Source organism: Hyperoodon ampullatus (genome assembly GCF_949752795.1).
Source record: "Hyperoodon ampullatus genome assembly, chromosome: 7".
Taxonomy (NCBI): Eukaryota; Metazoa; Chordata; class Mammalia; order Artiodactyla; family Ziphiidae; genus Hyperoodon; species Hyperoodon ampullatus.
The window spans coordinates 40,931,045-40,947,578 of NC_136920.1; the positions used below are offsets into that span (position 1 = coordinate 40,931,045).

Consider the following 16,534-nt stretch of genomic DNA (forward strand, 5'->3'; position numbering starts at 1 on the left):
ATGGCCTTCCTTGGGGAGTGCATGCAGAGAGAGACCGTTTCCCCCTCTTAGAAGGGCACAGATCCCATCCATGAGGGATGAGACCTAATCATGATGTAATCATCTCCCAAGGGCCCTACCTCCTAATACCATCATGTTGGGGGTTAGGATTTCTACATACAAATTGGGAAGGGGACGCAGACATTCAGTCCATAATACATAGTATTCATTGGTGCATTTGGGAAACATTTATCGAGGACCTATTATGTACTAGGGACTGTGCTAAACATTTGCCAAAGCAAAGACAAAAATCATCAGGTCTGTTCTTTGGAAGCTAACAGTCCTATGAAGGTAATACCCAGGGGAGTCGATGAGTTATTACAAAATAACCAAGTCGACCTGGCATGACATATGCCATGCTAGCAGATCTGAGCAGTTTTTTATAGACTATTAACATATTTTACCTTAGATGTAATAAACAAGAGTGTTATCATCAGATAAAATACTTAAATTAGTCCAATGGTGGGTGTAGCATAATCAGAAATATATATTTGGTCTTTATTTCCAGTTTCTGACACAGAGCTCCTAAATCCTTTTGGAATTTCCTGAGTGATAAGGATGCTAGGATGTTTTTTGTTCTAATGAGGTACTCTTGGTGGGGTCCCCAGATAGCTTCAGGATGGGGGCATGTTGCCAGAAAGACCAAATCTTGATTAGAAGCCTGGAACTTTCAGCCTCATTCCCCAGCCTCCGGGGAGGGGAGAGGGGCTAGAGATTGAGTCAATAACCCATCATGCCTACCTGATGAATCATCCAGGAAAAAAAAAACCCCTAAATAACAGGGTTTGGAGAGCTTCTGGTTCAGGGAACAGATCGAGGTACTGGGAGGATGGCATCCCCAGAGAGGACACGAAAGCTACATGCACTGCTCTTCACTTTCTGGCCCTCTTCATCTCGTCCTTTTGGCTGTTCCTGAGATCTAGCCTTTATAATAAGTTGATAATATAGCAAATGAACTGTCTTCCTGAGTTCTGTGAGCCGTTTTAGCAAAGTATCAAACCTGAGGGGGGGGTGGTGGGAACTCCCAGCTTCTAGCCGGTCTGTCAGAAGTACAGATGCATCAGGACTTGTGACTGGCATCTGAAGTGAGGGCAGTCTTGAGCAACTGAACCCTTTAACTTGTGGGATCTGATGCTAACTCCAGGTTGGTAGTGTCAGAATTTAATTTACCTGTAGGACACCCAGGTGGTGCCTGAGGAATCAGAACTGGTCGCTGGTGTTGGAAAGCACCTCAGTGGCATCCTTGAGAGAACAACATCAATTTGTTCATCATTAAACGCAATGAACATCAGAATACACAAACTTTTCTGTCAAAAGTGGGTAGCCAACTCGAAAGCATATATAATTTCATTTTTAAAAAAATTTATTTATTTATTTATTTATTTATTTTTGGTTGCGTTGGGTCTTCGTTGCTGCGTGTGGGCTTTCTCTAGTTGCGGCGCGCCGGCATCTCACTGCAGTGGCTTCTCTTTGTTGCAGAGCATGGGCTCTAGGCGTGCAGACTTCAGTAGCTGTGGCACACGGGCTCAATAGTTGTGGCTTTCGGGCTCTAGAGCTCAGGCTCAGTAGTTGCGGTGCACAGGCTTAGTTGCTCTGTGGCATGTGGGATCTTCCTGGACCAATGATCAAACCCATGTCCCCTGCATTGGCAGGCGGATGCTCAACCACTGCGCCACCAGGGAAGTCCCACAATTTCATTTTTTATGAATTGTATTAAGGTCAAAATAAGAGATGGGTGTTCAAACATTTTACCTTGTGTAACCTCGTGTCCAGATTCTTATAATGGCCTCCTAACTCATCTCCCTGCTTCCACTCTTGTCCTGCTCTAATCTCTCTTCACTGAGCAACCCGGGGACATCTTTAAAACAATAAATCAGACCATGTCACTTAACGTGCAAACTCCTCATCAATGACTTGCAGTTCTTTTTAGATTAAAACACAGATTTCCTACCATGGGCTGCAGTGACCTGCATGATCTACCTCCTAACTCTACAAACTCATATGATGATGATGATTGATAGACAGATAGCACGTGCTGAGCATCCACTATGTACTCTACACCCTTTGTCTCACTGAATCGTTTCGACAGCCCTAGCTCCCCTGCTCTGAAATTTACAAAGCAGCCACACTCTGCTTCTTTCTATTCCAAATACCCACAGAGCCCTATCCCACCTCTGGACCTCAGCATTTGCTCTTGGTCCCAGAGGCTCTTGTTCCAGTTCTCATGGCTGGCTCATGTGCATCCAATCAGGAGTCTGTGAAAACGTCACCTCTTCAGAGAGACCGTCCTTGACTTAATCTAAGCAGCTCCCTCCCATTGTGAAATCCTTTCCTGTGATGACATCTTGCTGATGAGGACTTATTGGAGCCTGCCATGGCTATGTTTATTTCTTTTCTTGTGTTCCTTTGTTTTTCCACCTAGAACAGTTTTTTTTTCTCTAACAGCTCTTGATTTTAATACTGTTACTGGTTTTTCAACATAATGAATACATTTAAAAATTCATAGCAAAATCCATACACCTGTGGTCAATTAATGACAACAATGGAGGCAATAATATATTAATACAATGGAGAAAAGACAGTCTACTCAACAAGTGGTGGTGGGAAAGCTGGACAGCCACATGCAAATCAATATGAACACTCCGTCACACCATACACAAAAAAACTTCAAAATAGCTTAAATACCCAAGTATAAGACATGACACCACAAAACTCCCAGAAAAGAACATAGGCAAAACACTCTCAGACATAAACTGTAGCAATATTTTCTTAGATTAGTGTCCCAAGGCAAAAGAGATATACAAGCAAAAATGAACAAATGGGACCTGACCTAAAAAAACTTAAAAGCTTTTGCACTGCAAAGGAAACCACAAACAAAACAAAAAGACAACCTAGGGAATGGGAGAAAATATCCGCAAATGATGTGACCCACAAGGGGCTAATATCCAAAATATATAAACAGCTCATACAACTCAATAAAACAAACAACCCAATCAAAAAATGGGCAGAAGACCCAAACAGACACCCCTCCAAAGATGGCACACAGATGGGCAACAGGCACCTGGAAAGATCCTCAACATCAATAACCATTAGAGAAATGCAAATCAAAACCACCACGAGATAACACCCCACACCAGTCAAAGTGGCCACCATCAAAAAGTCCACAAACAATAAATCTGGAGAAGGTGTGGGGAAAAGGGAACCCTCCCACACTGCTGGTGGGGATATAAACTGGTGCAGCCCTCATGGAAAACTGCATGGAGATCCCACAAAAAAACAAAATTAGAGCCACCACACGCAGCAATTCCACCCCTTGGCATACATCCCCAAAAGATGAAAACTCTAATTCAAAAAGACACATGCACCCCAATGTTCATAGCAGCACCATCCACAAGAGCCAAGACACCGAAGCAGCCCAAGGCCCATCAACAGATGACTGGCTTAGGAAGATGTGGCATATCTATATACAATGGAATAGGTATTACTCAGTCACAAAAAAGAATGAAATATTGCCATTTGCAGCAACATGGATGGACCCAGAGAATATCACACTAAGTGAAATAAGTCAAACAGAAAAAGACAATTAAAGATTTCACTTATATGCAGAATCCAAAAAAATAATACAAATGAATCTACAAAAAAAAAACAGGAGACCTCACAGACAAAGAAAACAAACTTATGGTTACCGAAGGGGAAAGGGAGGGGTGGTGGGATAAAGTAGGAGTATGAGATTAACAGATACAAACTACTATACATAAAACAGATAAGCAACAAGGATTTACTGTATAGCACAGGGAACTATATTCAGTATCTTATAATAACCTATAATGGAAAATAATCTGAAAAAAAAATAAATATATAACTGAATCTCTTTGCTGTACACCTGAAACTAACACAATATTGTAAATTAATTATATTTCAGTAAAAATATATATATATACGTATATGTATATATATTTAATGAACAATGCTATGATGCACCATACTTACCCCACCTCACTGTCTTGTTCTGCTCGGAGCATAGCAAGCCACTGCTGTTTATACACAGAAGATAGCCATTCTGAAGGTACTAGAGAATCTTGTTCGATAATTCTCGCAGAGGCCAAATCACTGATAATATACCGTAACCTTAAATGTCTGAATACTGACACAAATGGTTTTCCTTGCTCGGTTTCAAGGAAGGTCATACCTTCAAAATCTTTTCTTCTCTTAGAAAACCAGACATCTGTTTCAGTCAAAAGCTGTTTTGAAGATCCATTCCAAGAAGGCACAAGTTGAAGGAACATCACTTTTTTTTTTTTTTTTTTTTGCGGTACGCTGGCCTCTCACTGTTGTGGCCTCTCCCGTCGCGGAGCACAGACTCCGGACGCGCAGGCTTAGCGGTCATGGCTCACGGGCCCAGCCGCTCCGCGGCATGTGGGATCTTCCTGGACCAGAGCACGACCCCGTGTCCCCTGCATCGGCAGGCGGACTCTCAACCACTGCACCACCAGGGAAGCCCAGGAACATCCACTTTTTAAGGGCTGTGTATACATCCATCTCCACTTGCATCACAAATAAGTTAGATGAACCAATGAGCTGTTTCATGACATTTATACTAAGTTCTTTAAAAAGTTCAACATTCTGGTGAGTCATCAAATTGTTTAGAAGCCATTCAAGGCACTTTTTCTTTACAGAATCCAGTCCATAGGTCCCTGCCGATGTGTAATAGTCACATACGGGTTTTCACATTAATTGTTTCCTTCATTGTCTCACCACACTGCTGTATTAAACCATCCAACTCTAGCATACAAGCTGCTGCCAAAATAGCAATAACTCGACTGGGCTTTATTAAGACATCATCTCGATACAATGACCCAAATGTCACCTGCAGTGCTTCTATATCAATATTCTGGTCTGGAATCTCCAGTTCAATAATATTCATGCTGGACTCCTTCCATGAACCACTGAACATACTAGAAAAGTAGCCAGATTGACATAAATACATTTTGTGTAAGCTCCACTCTTCTCCTAGAGCACAAATCTTAATGTCACTGTTTTCACCATTTAAAAATAAAGTTTGATAAATATATTTGGATGTACTCTTCAGTGTTTTCCTCCGAGGGGTGTTGAGGAGTCGCTGCTGCCCGTCCCCTTCCTCCTAATCCTCGTCTGTCTCGGAACCGGGGTGACAGCAGCAGAAGGCCCTGCTGCTCCGCTTGCGCTTGCGGCTGCCCGGACAGTAACAGAAGCCGCGGGCGGCCGCGTCGCCACCAATCTCCGGCCTCTGGGCCGAGCCCCCAGCCCCAGAAGCCGGCACCTGCTGGGCTCGGGCTCGCCCCTGGTGGCGCAGCACTCGGCTGCTCAGCGAGCCCATGGGTCACGGCTCCAGAGACTTCAGAGAGCACACCTCAGTGAGCCCGACGAAGGCGGTCTCCCGCCATGGCCCGGCCGCCGCCGCCGGCCTCCACGTAGCCCGCGTGCCTACACCGCCACCTTCTCACGTGCAGCCTGGACCATTGCAGAGGGCACTGCTGCCTCCATCCTCCGCCCCGCCCCCTGCGTCTGCCTGCGCTGCGCGCCCGGACCACAGGCGAACATTTTTTTAATTTTATTTTTTTTAATACAGCAGGTTCTTATTAGTTATCTATTTTATACATATTAGTGTATATATATGTCAACCCTATCTCCCAATTCATCCCACCCCACCATTTTGCCCCCTTGGTGTCCATATGTTTGTTCTCTACATCTGTATCTATTTCTGCCCTGCAAACTGGTTCATTTGTACCATTTTTCTAGATTCCACATGTATGCATTAATATACGATATTTGTTTTTCTTTTTCTGACTTACTTCACTCTGTATGACAGTCTCTAGGTCCATCCACGTCTCATCCGCAAATGACCCAATTTCATTCCTTTTTATGGCTGAGTAATATTCCATTGTATATATGTACCACATCTTCTTTATCCATTCGTCTGTCGATGGGCATTTAGGTTGCTTCCATGACCTGGCTATTGTAAATAGTGATGCAATGAACACTGGGGCGTGTGTGTCTTTTTTTTTTTTTTTTTTTTGCGGTACATGGGCCTCTCACTGTTGTGGCCTCTCCGGTTGCGGAGCACAGGCTCCGGACGCGCAGGCTCAGCGGCTATAGCTCATGGGTCCAGCCGCTCCGCGGCATGTGGGATCTTCCCAGACCGGGGCATGAACCCGTGTCCCCTGCACCAGTAGGCGGACTCTCAACCACTGCACCACCAGGGAAGCCCGCATGTGTCCTTTTGAATTATGGTTTTCTCTGGGTATATGCCCAGTAGTGGGATTGCTGGGTCATATGGTAATTCTATTTTTAGTTTTTTAAGGAATCTCCATACTGTTCTCCATAGTGGCTGTATCAATTTGCATGCCCACCAACAGTGCAAGAGGGTTCTCTTTTCTCCACACCCTCTCCAGCATTTGTTATTTGCAGATTTTCTGATGATGGCCATTCTGACCAGTGTGAGGTGATACCTCACTGTAGTTTTGATTTGCATTTCTCTAATAATCAGTGATGTTGAGCAGCTTTTTATGTGCCTCTTGGCCATCTGTATGTCTTCTTTGGAAAAATGTCTGTTTAGGTCTTCTGCCCACTTTTTGATTGGTTTGTTTGTTTTTTTGATACTGAGTTGCATGAGCTGTTTATATATTTTGGAGATTAATCCTTTGTCCGTTGCTTCATTTGCAAATATTTTCTCCCATTCTGAGGGTTGTCTTTTCATCTTGTTTATAGTTTCCTTTGTTGTGCAAAAGCTTTTAAGCTTCATTAGGCCCCATTTGTTTATTTTTGGTTTTATTTCCATTACTCTAGGAGGTGGGTCAAAAAAGATCTTGCTGTGATTTATATCAAAGAGTGTTCTCCCTATGTTTTCCTCTAAGAGTTTTATAGTGTTCGATCTTACATTTAGGTCTCTCATCCATTTTGAGTTTATTTTTGTGTATGGTGTTAGGGAGTGTTCTAATTTCATTCTTTTACATGTAGCTGTCCAGTTTTCCCAGCACCACTTATTGAAGAGACTGCCTTTTCTCCATTGTATATCCTTGCCTCCTTTGTCATAGATTAGTTGACCATAGGTGCGTGGGTTTATCTCTGGGCTTTCTATCTCGTTCCATTGATCTATGTTTCTGTTTTTGTGCCAGTACCATACTCTCTTGGTTACTGTAGCTTTGTAGTATAGTCTGAAGTCAGGGAGTCTAATTCCTCCAGCTCCATTTTTTTCCCTCAAGATTGCTTTGGCTATTAGGGGTCTTTTGTGTCTCCATACAAATTTTAATATTTTTGTTCTAGTTCTGTAAAAAATGCCATTGGTAATTTGATAGGGATTGCATCGAATCTGTAGATTGCTTTGGGTAGTATAGTCATTTCACAATATTGATTCTTCTAATCCAAGAACATGGTATATCTCTCCATCTGTTTGTGTTGTCTTTGATTTCTTTCATCAGTGACATAATTTTCTGAGTACAGGTCTTTTACCTCCTTAGGTAGATTTATTCCTAGGTATTTTATTCTTTTTGTTGCAATGGTGAATGGGATTGTTTCCTTCATTTCTCTTTCTGATCTTTCATTTTTAGCATATAGGTATGCAAGAGGTTTCTGTGCATTAGTTTAGTATCCTACAACTTTACCAAATTCATTGATTAGCTCTAGTAGTTTTCTGGTGGCATCTTTAGGATTCTCTATGTATAGTATCATTTCATCTGCAAACAGTGACAGTTTTAATTCTTCTTTTCCAATTTGTATTCCTTTTATTTCTTTTTCTTCTCTGATTGGCTGTGGACTAGGACTGTGGCTAGGACTTCCAAAACTATGTTGAATAATAGCACTGAGAGTGGACATCCTTGTCTTGTTCCTGATCTTAGAGGAAGTGTTTCAGTTTTTCACCATTGAGAATGATATTTGCTTTGGGTTTGTCGTATATGGCCTTTATTATGTTGAGGTAGGTTTCCTCTATGCCCACTTTCTAGAGAGTTTTTATCATAAACGAGTGTTGAATTTTGTCAAAAGCTTTTTCTGCATCTATTGAGATGATCACATGGTTTTTCTTCTTCATTTTGTTAATATGGTGAATCACATTGATTGATTTGCATATATTGAAGAATACTTGCATCCCTGGGATAAATCCCACTTGGTCACGGTGTATGATCCTTTTAATGTGTTGTTGGATTCTGTTTGCTGGTATTTTGTTGAGGATTTTTCCATCTATAGTCATTAGTGATATTGTTCTGTAATTTTCTTTTTTTGTTGTATCTTTGTCTGGTTTCGGTATCAGGGTGATGGTGGACTTGTAGAATGAGTTTGGGAGTGTTCCTTCCTCTGCAATTTTTTGGAAGAGTTTGAGAAGGGTAGGAGTTAGCTCTTCTCTAAATGTTTGATAGAATTCACCTGTGAAGCCATCTGGTCCTGGACTTTTCTTTGTTGGGAGATTTTTAATCACAGTTCCAATTTCATTACTTTGTGATTGGTCTCTCCACCTAGAATACTTGTAAGCTCTTTGTGGCAGTTTCCTCACCAGTCTTGCCCGCTACTCTATCACCAATACCTAGTGTGTGCAAGGAACAGAAGAAGTGCTCAATATGTATTTTTAAAAATTTTTATTAGAGTATAGTTGACTTACAATGTTGTGTTACTTTCTGCTGTACAGCACAGTGAATCAGTTATACATATACATATATCCACTCTTTTAGATTCTTTTCTCATATAGGTCATTACAGACTATTGAGTAAAGTTCCCTTTGCTGTACAGTAGGTCCTTATTAGTCATCTATTTTATATATAGTAGTCTGTATATGTCAATCCCAATCTCCCATTTATCCCTCCCCACATTCCCCCCTGGTAAGCTCAATATATATTTGGTGAATGATATCTTAAGAATATTAAGTAATAAATTCTAAAAAAATCCTATACATTTCTTTGTAAGTAGTGACCACCTAACCATGTCAATATTTGTAACTTAACATGCCTGGTTTTAGTATGGTCACTAGATGGGCATGCATTTGTTGCCTGAGTAACCATACAAAAAGCAGGTCAGGTGAACCTTGGGGAAACATACCTAAGGGTTTCAGATGTAACTGGATGATCAGGTGAGTACTGCCACGCAGTTAAGAGCAGAGAACTGTGGGAGGAAGGAGTGAGAGCTGTCTGGGGCTGTCAGAAAGTCAGCTGGTATGTGCTGTTTTGTTGGGGAGTGGTTTGGTGTGGGCTGGGCCTTGGGATAGAGGGTTGATGATGGAGGGGTGAGGAGTGGCGGGAGATTAGGTTGAAGGTTAGACCACAAACGATGGAGAAGGGTGCTGAATACCATGCTAAAGAGGATGAACTTTGTGCTGAAATCATGGTTGGCCGTGGAAGTGGGAGAGAGCTTAGGAAATCAGAGTGATTAGATTAATGCCACACAGGTAAGGGAACATGGATTAGAGAAAGCAGAGCCTGTGGGCAAGACATGAGGCCCGTGGTGCAGTAAGAATGAAGAGGATGCTGGGCATTGAGTTAATGTTCAAAGTGTTTGCTCATTAAATAGCAGATGTTCAAAATATGCACGAAGAAATATACAACACATCATATGAACTGGTTAAAGGAAATCTGGGTGGTGTGATAGAGAGGCATATGCCTCTTTAACCCCAGTGTGACTGTTAATGTATAGACAAGCATTGTGTGTCCTTGAATGAAGGATTGTAGATACAATGTGTAGGTAAGGCACAGCATTAAGAACTAGAAGGGCCTTCAGAGTGGACCTGTGCCCTATTCTCATTCTCACCTGTGTAGCCTTGCTCTTTTCACCAGGGCTTTTTTCACATTCCCTGACTATGTCACAAGCTTGCCACCTCCAGATTTTTGCCCCTGATGGTTTCTTTCCCCTATCCCTGCTGGCTGAGATCCTACTCATTTTTCTTGGCCAAGATACATAGTTATGTCTGATGCCTTCCTTACTTTCATTCAGATGAAATCCATTGCTCTGCTCTATGCTCCTGTGTCATTCGCATTGAGGTCTATTATGTGAATATGCACTGGGCACAATCTGTGGTGAGTAACAGGGTAGACTTTTTAAAATTGAAGTTTAGTTGATTTACAGTATTGTGTGACTTTTCAGATGTCAGCATAGTGATTCAATATTTTTGCAGCTTATATTTCATTATAGGTTATTATAAAATAATGTGTATAATTCCCTGTACTGTACAGTAAATCCTTGTTGCTTACCTATTTTCTATATATAATAATATCTGTTGATCTCATGGCCCTAATTTGCCCCTCCCCCCTTCCCTTTCCCCTTTGGTAACCAGAAGTTTGTTTTCTATATCTGTGAATCTCTTTCTGTTTTGCATATACATTTATTTGCATTGTTTTTTAGATTCCACATATAAGTGATATCATATAGTATTGATATTTGTCTTTCTTTTTTTTCTTTTTTTTTTTTTTTTTGCTGTATGCGGGCCTCTCACTGTTGTGGCCTCTCCCGTTGTGGAGCACAGGCTCCAGACACGCAGGCTCAGCAGCCATGGCTCACGGGCCCAGCTGCTCCACAGCATGTGGGATCTTCCCGGACCAGGGCACGAACCCATGTCCTCTGCATCGGCAGGCAGACTATCAACCACTGCACCACCAGGGAAGCCCGATATTTATCTTTCTTTGTCAGACTTATTTCACCAAGGATAATATTCTCTAGGTCTATCCAATTTGCTGCAAATGGCAGTATATCATTCTTTTTTATGGCTGAGTAATATTCCATTGTATATATGTACCACATCTTCTTAATCCAGTTGTGTGTTGATGGGCACTTGTGTTGCTTCCATGTCTTGGCTATTGTAAATAGCACTGCATCAATCTTTTCAAATTAGTGTCTTTATTTTTTCTAGATCTATACCCAAGAGTAGAATTGCTGGATCATATGGTAGTTCCATTTTTCATTTTTAAAGGAACCTCCATACTGTTTTCTATAGTGACTGCAGGGTGGTCTCTTAAACCAGACTACCTATGTTTGCTCTTGACTAGCCAGGTAAGTTACTGAACCACACTGTGCTTTAGTTTCTTCATTTATGAAATGAAGGTAATAATAGTATGAATAATACTATCCACTTGTAGGGTTGTTGGAAGGATCTTTTGAGCTAATATGTATGAAATGCAAGAACAACCCCTGGCACATAGTAAGGCGTTGAGTGTGTTAGTTACTTCCCTGCTTGACTGGGTTTCTGAGAGTAAGTGGTGTAGGTCTTACTCTTTTCTGTGACCCCAGAGCCTGGCCAGTGGGTGGCTCACTTTGGTCCTCAGAGAGTGCCGCTGAGTGAATGGACAGCACAGGTGAGGAAACTGGGGCTCTGAGCAGTTAAGGGGCATGTCCACAGCCCCACGGGAGCATGCACGCAGGGCCTCCTGAGATCCAGGTCAGTGCTCTTAGGTTGGCCACTGAATTGGTCATGTATGAATGTGGAGTAAGCTATTCTGTCTGTGTGCCTTTAGCACAGAAGACTCAGTGCATTTAAACTCACTTTTCAAGTTGCCTTTTATGACATCTAGGAGAGCGACATTTACAGTTACAGAGCATAAAAAAAAGGGAATGTAAATGTAACCTTCTGAAATTACTGTGATTTAGGGAATGATAGGTATTATTTTTTCACAAGTTTTATGTACTGTGAGTGCATGCTATAGAATAATCTGAACAACAGTTGCAAATAAGCCTGAAGAGTACTTATTTCTATGATAGGATATGATGGCAGTGTGTGCCTTATCTTTCAAACATTTGCAAAATGTGTGGCATTTCTAACAGTTTAAGTGTGAGATACTTCCTCACAATATTTATTGGCCTAAGACGCTGTGAAACAGAGGCATACTCATGTTTTGGGGCCCTGATTCAGAACCTCCATCCCCTAAGTGTGTGTGCTAGGGAGAGGCAGGAGGGCAAGAAAGGGTCCAATTTCCTTCCCACACAATGAAGACCTCTTGTCCTCTACCTGCTGGTGTCCCCTCTGCCCTGACTCTGGGTCCAGTTCTGGTTTGAGGGGGAATTTAAGGAACCCAGATCCATTGCAGGTTAGCTCTGCTGTTGGGCCCACTGATCTGGGTCCTGATGCCAGGTAAGGGAAACAACTTATGGATTGCCCTATCTATGTCAGGCTCTTACATGCTTTATCTCACTTACTCTTCATAAGAAAGCCACATGTGATGAAACAGGTGCCTAGAGAGGTTAAGTGACTTGACTTAACCAGGATTCAAAATCTGGTGCATGGTGGAAACAACCCAAATGCCCATCAACTGGTGAATGGATTAACAAAATGTGGTATATCCGTACAATGGAATAGTATGCAGTCATTTAAAAAGTGAAGTACTGATACATGTTATGTATTAGGATTCTCCAAAGAAACAGAACCAATAGGAGATATGTATATATGTATGTATGAATGTATATATATATAATATATAACACCTATATTATAATATATATTAAATATATTAATATCGGTATACCTATATATCTCCTACCAATAGGAGACATATAAAATATATTAATATATTATGCATACATAATAAGGAATTAGCTCACATGGTTATGGAGGCTAATAAGTCCCAAGATCTTCAGCCTGCAAGCCAATACTCAGGAGAGCCAATGGTATAGTTCCAGTCCAAGTCCAAAGGCCTGAGAACTAGGAGAGCCAATGGTGTAAGCTCCAGTCTAAGTCCAAGTTCAAAGACCAATGTCCCAGCTTGAAAACAGGCAGAGAGAAATAGAGAATAAATTTTCCCTTGCTCAGCATTTTTGTTCTACTCAGCCCCTTAATGGATTGGATGAGGCCCACCCTCACTGGGGAGGACAATCAGCTTTACTCAGTCTACCAATTCAGATGTTCATCTCACCCAGAAACACCTTCACAGACACACCCAGAATTAATGTTTAACCAAATATCTGGGCACCCCATGGCCCAGCCAAGTTGACACATGAAATTAACCATCACAGGTTACTCCATGGATGAACCTTGAAACCATTATGCCAAGTGAAAGAAGCCACACACAAAAGGTTACCTGTTGTATGATTCCATTTATATAAAATGTCCAGAATAGACAAATGCAGAGAAACAGAAAGCAGATTAGTGGCAGCCAGGAACTGGTGGGCAGGTGGAATGTGAGTGACTGCTTAATAGGTATGGGGTTTCTGTTGAGGGTGATGAAAATGTTCTGGAACTAGACAGTAGTGATGGTGGCACAGCACTGTTAATGTAATTAATGCTACTGAATTGTACACTTTAAATCAGTTAAAAGGATAAATTTTATGTTCTGTGTATCCTGCCACAATTAAAAAACCAGCACATCTATCTTTGAAGACCTTGTTATTCTCATACAAAAGGATGTGCTTCGGCTGCATCCCTGATTCACAGTGATTTCTCTCTAGAGAAACTGCTTAGTCTTCCAGTCCCCCTGCTGCAGGGGCTGCTTGCTTTTTAAGGCCACCCCTTCACGTCTCTCCTCTTCCTGCAACAGCTGGGTTGGAGCTTTGTCCTGGGGCGAGGGACCTATGATGTCACTCATTCTGACTTCCTGCCTGCTTGTAGCTTTTGGCTGGGTGCTCCTACATCTCTCTGGTTCCACCTGATACCTGCTGCCCAACTAAATGCTCATCTTCGGCCTGTCATTTTGCGGGCTGGATTTCCATAGTCTGTTGCTGGGCCAGCTTGGCCTGGCCCCATCTCAGGGAGCTGGTCAGGCTGACCTGAGTCAAATGCTTTACGTGTCTTCCTCTCACTCACCTTATGCCCTTTCCCTCGTAGACACTTCCTCACTCTCCTACCCTACTCCTGAGTTACCTGTTCTGCTCTTCTGACTGCCTGTACCTGTCAAAGTGTCCCAAAGTGACAACTAGTCCTCTGCAGAAATTGGGTGAAGCCTACTCATTCTGGTGTTTCTTGCCCTTCACCAGCTGGGCTCATCTTCCCAGAAAACCAGTGTCACCCATACCCACCCCACCCCTAATTAATCTTCCCAGCATGTGCATCTAAGGCAAGACAGTGTAGAAGGGAAGAAGCCACGTGATCTAAAACAGAGAAGAAGTGAAATGATAGGAATTTTGAACACAGAAGGAACGAAGAAACCATCACAAGCTCAAAGGAACATGGTAGGGGACCCTTGGGGTCTTACAGCATCACTGAAATCACATGATACAGGCAGTTATGGCTTTCATCCAATTCCCCCATCCCAAGGCCCCTGTCCTCTCCTGTGGGTGCTTAATGCTACTGAACCCTTTCTTCCTGCCAACACGATCCACACGCCACCTCCTCAGCAGCCTTCGGTCACCGGGAGACAGGGCACAACCTGCTGATTCTGTGCATAAGCAGCCATACTTCATTTGCCATGAATTTCCCAATGTCCCTGCCTGAGAAGGATGATGTCATTAGACATGTAAAGGGAAAAAAGAATGCTTTTCATCTTCCAGCTACAAAGGAAACAGGCTGAATCTGGAAGAGGTGGTAGAGCAGGAAAAAAGCCCTAAGCGAGGCCGGGCTCACCTGTGCGGGGCAGGCTGTGTAGAATGACTTGGAACCTTGTCAGGCTTCCCCAGGAGGAAGGAGAGGTACAGAAGCTGGGAAATAGGCTCAATGCTTTGGCCTGAAAAAAATCGATCTCCTGCTGATTGAGAGAATCAAGCACTTTCCATCTCTCCATCCTATCAGGTACTGCAGTAAATACAAAGAGGAAAAGGACACAGTCCCTGCCCTCAGAGAGGATTTTTGCTGAAGGGGATGGGGTTTGGGGGCCGCAGGGAAGCAAGATACCGCCTCTCTGCCAGGCGATCCCTGCACACGGTCAGTGAGCAGTGGGTGGTGTAATAAACGGGGATTCAGAGGAGGCCGGAGCACTGGGGGCTGAGAAAGCTTCTTGGAGAAGGGGGAGCCATACCCTGAGGAATGGGGGGATTTGGGACATAGAAGGGAGTGGCATTCTGGGTGGAGGCCCCTCGTGACACAGTCAGGGGACGGTGAGGAGAAGCCTGGCTGAAGCTGAGTACAGAAATGGCCGAGGAAGATGGAAAGGAAGGTGGCAGGGAAACGTGGGGAGGGCTTGACCAGTGTGTGACTTTGAATGACCTCGAGCCTAATTTCCTCATCTCCAAATGGCCGTTAAAAGACCATGATGCTCATAAGCATCATTTAAGACACTTGATGGGAAACCCTAACCCAGCACTCACCACTGTCCGGGCCCTCAAAAAAAGGCAGTGCTGGGCTGAGATGCTTGGGCATTATCCCGCAGGCTGTGTGGAGACACAAGGGTTGGTGAGCAGGAGAAGGATTTCAAAACCGAGGCAGAGAGGGAATTATGAAGGATGTGAGAGGGACTTGTGAAAGGTTAATCCCCGTCTGCTCTGACGGAGGCTGGCAGAGACCGAGAACTCTGATGGGAGACACTGAGGTCCTGGAGTTACTGGAATGGGAAGCCTTTCAGTGATCTCTCAGACCCTGCTTGAGGCCATCAGATCATGTTGGAAATCTTTTCCCAAAAGCTCTCTAGAGCTCTCAGGTGGTAGGGGCTACCAACTCCTAGTTCCCCCAAGCAGAAGCAGCATGTGAGGGATAGGACAGGAGAGACCCTCCTCCCTTATCAGTCATCACTGCCATCCGTTTTTCACTCCAGCAAAAATTTATCAGGTATATTAAAATGCATCCAGGCACAATAAAACCTTGTTTGAGGTTTAAAATACAGCTTGTCAGATGAGTATTTAGTGGTGTGTTTTAATATGCGTAAGTGCAAACCAGAATTTAATGTGTAGGCTAAAGTACACATTAGCAATTTCGTAAGTGAGCTAAAATTGCAGTGTACATGAGCAACTCGGGGGGCGGGTGGGGGGAAGGGGAGAGAGGAAACAAAATAGCATAAAACTTTGGGATCTTTTTTTCTCTTTATTATTTATTTTATTTTATTTTTAAAATTTAATTTACTTTATTTTTTATACAGCAAGTTCTTATTAGTTATCTATTTTATACTTATTAGTGTATACATGTCAATCCCAATCTCCCAATTCATCCCATCACCACCAACCCCCGCTTTCCCCCCTTAGTGTCCATATGTTTGTCCTCTACATCTGTGTCTCAATTTCTGCTTTGCAAATTGGTTCATCTGTACCATTTTTCTAGGTTCCACATATATGCGTTAATATACGATATTTGTTTTTCTCTTTCTTACTTACTTCACTCTGTATGACAGTCTCTAGGTCCATCCACATCTCTACAAATGACCCAATTTCATTCCTTTTTATGGCTGGGTAATATTCCATTGTATATATGTAGCACATCTTCTTTATCCATTCATCTGTCCATGGGCATTTAGGTTGCTTCCATGTCCTGGCTATTGTAAATAGTGCTGCAATGAACATTGGGGTACATGACTCTTTTTGAATTACGGTTTTCTCAGGGTATATGCCCAGTAGTGGGATTGCTGGGTCATATGGTAATTCTATTTTTAGTTTTTTAAGGAACCTCCATACTGTTCTCCATAGTACTGTATCA

At 42.7% G+C, this 16,534-nt stretch overlaps 1 pseudogene across 1 annotated transcript; it reads right to left on the reverse strand.

Moving 5' to 3' along the window:
- Positions 1–840: 840 nt before the first annotated feature.
- Positions 841–5,395, reverse strand: LOC307055562 (germ cell-less protein-like 1; annotated as a pseudogene). The gene is made up of 4 exons: positions 4,527–5,395; positions 4,030–4,264; positions 1,210–1,281; positions 841–1,039 (listed from the first exon to the last, which is right to left on the reverse strand). The product of its transcript is annotated as a germ cell-less protein-like 1 (transcript).
- Positions 5,396–16,534: the final 11,139 nt, after the last annotated feature.